This window comes from Nerophis ophidion, linkage group LG19, assembly GCF_033978795.1.
Source record: "Nerophis ophidion isolate RoL-2023_Sa linkage group LG19, RoL_Noph_v1.0, whole genome shotgun sequence".
NCBI lineage: Eukaryota > Metazoa > Chordata > Actinopteri > Syngnathiformes > Syngnathidae > Nerophis > Nerophis ophidion.
The window spans coordinates 3754771-3759322 of NC_084629.1; positions in this window are offsets into that span (position 1 = coordinate 3754771).

Consider the following 4552-nt stretch of genomic DNA (forward strand, 5'->3'; position numbering starts at 1 on the left):
TCGGTATGAAGGATGCATATTATATCTATAATACCTATATACATATTAATTTGGTTTTTGCATTTAATTTTGGCCAAAGGGGGCGCATTTCAATTTCTTACACACACATTGTATTGCATATGTTGACCAGAGGGGAGGATTTCAAATTTCTTACACACACTTGTTATTTCATATGGTACCTTGATTTATGTTCTAACTTGTTCACCGGTCCTCATAAGGAAGGTACTTTTCCTCAATGTCTCAAGAAGGGTAGAAATACAAGATCACACACATTGTATTTCTGACCTTCTTGAGACCTCTGAAAAATGCCTATTTTATCTATAATATCTATATACATATTAATTTTGTTTTTGCAATTAATTTTGTCCAAAAGGCGCGCATTTCAATTTCTTACACACACTCCTTATTGCATATGTTGACCAGAGGGGGAGGATTTCAAATGTATAACACAAACTTGTTATTTCATATGTTGAGCATGATTTATGCCCTAACTCTTTCACTGGTCCTTGTATGGAAGGTACTTTTTCTTGTTAATGTCTCAAGAAGGGTACTAATACAAGAACACACACACACACACACACACACACACACACACACACACACACAATGGTGGCACATTTACAGTATGCCCTGAGAAGTACTGACTCATTTGTTCACACATAATAAAGATATTAACTGAACACATAAAAATAAATGACAGCGTGGGTCCCATTAAGATGGAGAACATTTAAAAAAAAAAAAGGCTTTATGATGGCTTTTATTCAAACATTTTTAAATGAATAAAAAAGATAGTTTTTAGGGTAAACCTGACCTTGAATGACCTCATTATTCATAAACTAGTAAATCCCTCATTGACGATTAACATATGTTGTCTTACATCACAAAACGTGGCTTTTTAACGGAAACAAACATTTTAATTAGTTGACATGGGCACGGCCACCGGTAAATCTGAAGTGATTATTCCTGCCCGGGGAGAAAGGCTGTCTCCCTTGCGCTCTGTCAAAAGGTCAATTATGGCCCCAAACTGGCATGCAGTGACAGTGACCTGGAAGCACTACTGATGACCCCGCATCCAGGGGCCCAAAAGAGTTGATCATCTAACATGCAGGCTGCCCGGAGCCATGGAAAATCTGACATTTGTCCTTATTCAAATGAACACAAACAATATGCATCTCATGCCTCTGCCTAACCTGTGCCAAAACTAAAGCCCCGGCCTCAATCCGTTATCCTCCCGTCCAAGCCTGTGCCTTTTGCTTACATGTACGGCAGGGTCGGAGGTGCCATCTTCCTAAAGTCAGAGGAGCTTATAGGTCCAACGCAAAAACTGGAACAACAATTCTTTACAGCAATAAAAATGCATAATTTTGATAAATCAGTATTAAGTTAATGGTAGGCTCCATAACATTGTTTTCTTGTCCATTTAAAGTTATTTTAGTTCATATCATGGTGCAGGGTAGAGTTGTACGGTATACCGGTACTGGTATAGTATCGCGGTACTAATGAATCAAACACTGATGACATCTATTAAACAGACAAGAAGCAAGGAATTAAACAGAGACAGAATTCAATTTAGCTCATTGAGGAGAAACGTGTGGGCTGTACTCTTTGTACAGTCTTCCACCACGCTCTGACGAAAGGACGCACGCCTCTTTTATTTGGACTTTCCCTGATGACATGGCAACAGCTGTTTCTGAAGGAATGGGGGGGTGGGGGGCACATATACGGTCCTCTCCAAGGTTTCTCATAGTCATCATTGTCACTGATGTCCCATTGGGCGTGAGTTTTTCCTTGCCCTTATGTTGACTCTACCGAGGATGTCGTTGTGGTTTGTGCAGCCCTTTGAGACACTTGTGATTTAGGGCTATATAAATAACATTGATTGATTGATTAATTGATTAAAGTCACTTTAGTTCAAATCATGGCGCAGGGTAGAGTTGTATGGTATAGTATCGCGGTACTAATGAATAAAAAAAAAGGTACTATACTCCGTGTCAGGTTCAAACACCGATGACATCTATTAAACAGACAAGAAGCAAGGAATTAAACAGAGACAGAATTCAATTTAGCTCATTGAGGAGAAACGTCTGGGCTGTACTCTTTGTACAGTCTTCCACCACGCTCTGACGAAAGGACGCACGCCTCCTATTTTATTTGGACTTTCCCTGATTACATGGCAACACCTGTTTCTAAAGGAAGGGGGCGTGAGCGTAAACAGCCGTTGCCTTTGGTTACAAAACAGTTCAAAGAAAAGGTGCTTGGAGGGGGGTCAGTTTTGTAGATCTCGGGTCAAGACAAAATCTTCCTGTGGATTGCAATAGATCAAAGAAACCAACACCTTCATGTCGCTTCCCATCCTAAACAGTGGGGTTTTTACAAGCCTTTTGATTGGTAAGATCAAAGATAGCTTTTGTCTGCTCGCCGGGAACTCACTGAAACACAGTACAAGATGGCAGTGTAAGTGTCCACATAAGCGGCCATAAGATCCCAATTCAGTAGTGTACACAATTTTGGAAATAAGAGCTAAAAGGTGCTGTCCACGCACGTGGCCAAATAAGCCTTTGGAGGCTACTAGATCACTGGTTCTTAAACGCTTTTCGCCAAGTATGACCTCCGAAAACACTTAGTAGGCCTAAATATTCATTAAAAACAAGGCAGGGGTTTTATTTATCATGTACAAACATCGTCAATCTTCTTTGGCAGCTTAGTCACGGAAGACCTTGCTAATTCACGCTTTTGGGTCAGACACTTTTTTTGATTTGTTTATTTTAATTGCATTTATAAAAAATAAATGATAATGGTACTTTAATTATTAATAGTTTATTGTTTTTATTTAGTCATTCATCCATCCGTTTTTTAACCGCTTGTCTCTTTTTGGACAAAATTTTAAAAAATGGTTAAAATATTACCTTTTTTATATTTGCATAGTATGTTCATATTATTCATGTTGTAAATAAAAAATATGTATACACCTAGAAAGGCTGGTCCTAAAGAGCTAGGCATTTTTTAGAGGTCTCCAGAAGGTAAGAATTACACAAATGTGTGTAAGAAATTTAAATCTGCCCCCTTTGGCCGAGATTAATTAAAAAATCAAAATAAATATGTGGAGACATACTGTAATAATTTGAAGTAAATAATGAAAACTAAAAACAAATTACAAACAAAAAAATAAACTAAGTGTTGGCCCTGTGATGAGGTGGCTGGTGCGGGTTTGTTCTCTCTACACAGCCTGAAGGTAGGAATGATGATTTATTCAACACTAACAAAACAGACTCGGAACAAAAACACTTGCACAAGGCACTAAAGACAAAACAAACCAAACTAGCATGGGAGCTAAAAGGAACAAAGAGCGCTAGCATGGGAGCTAAAAGGAACAAAGGGTGCTAGCATGTGAGCTAGGGACAAACAACGGAATAGCGTGGAAGCTATCAAGTACAAAAAGTATTTCACCACGAGCGGGAATAGCGATGTCACCTGTTGCATCGATCAGAAAACTTGACTGCGAGACTGAATGACAAAAAAGGGCAGGCTTAAATGGAGGGGATAATCAACAAGCAGGTGAGAAATAAAAGGCAGGTGATACAAATACGTAACTATGACAAAAGAACAAAACAGAAAGTGCCACCAGGAACTAAGGAAGACAAAATACTAACAAGATACGATAGAGGAACAACCAAACCAGAACATGACATGATCCAAGTAGCGGATCATGACAGTGGCGACTTGTCCAGGGTGTATCCCGCCTGCAGCTGAGATAGGCTCCAGCCCCCCCCCGCCGCCCCAAAAAGGGACAAGCGGTAGAAAATGAATGGATGTTCTTATTCAAATAGTTTTTTCCTCCTATTGTAGTCAATTATTAGTGGAGCTCCTCACATCTGAACATTGTTTACAATCATGGCCACCAGCAGCGAGAGCGATTCGGACCGAGAAAACGACGATTTCCCCATTAATTTGAGCGAGGATGAAAGATTCGTGGATGAGGAAAGTGAGAGTGAAGGACTAGAAAAAAGAAAAAAAAAAGACAAGGGCAGTGGGAGCGATTCAGATGTTATTAGACACATTTACTAGGATAATTCTGGAAAATCCCTTATCTGCTTATTGTGTTTCTAGTGTTTTAGAAGAATTTTTTATTAAAAAAAATATATATTTTTTATTTTTTTGGGGTGGGGGGTTAAATCAACATACAAAACACAATATACACTTACAATTAGTGCACCTCCCACAAAAACCTAAATTTTTCATGACAAAAACGTCCCTTTTTCATGAAAAAGAAGAAAAAAAAAAAAAGAAAAAAAAGAGCCCCCAGGGCCGCGGGACTAATTTTAAGCGTTGACCGGTCCGCGGATACAAAAAAGGTTGGGGACCACTGTTTTAGTGAGATTATATGGTTTTACCTGTACAACCCTGAAAGACGGAGGGGTGTGGTGACCGCCAGTGTCTCCGAAGGAAGCCACGTTTCTCGACGAGGCGAAGGCAGCCGGTCGGGCCGGGCTGAGATTTTTTTTTTTTTTTCCTTCTTTCTCCACGGTGGAAGTATCAAATGGTCGGGGGCGGC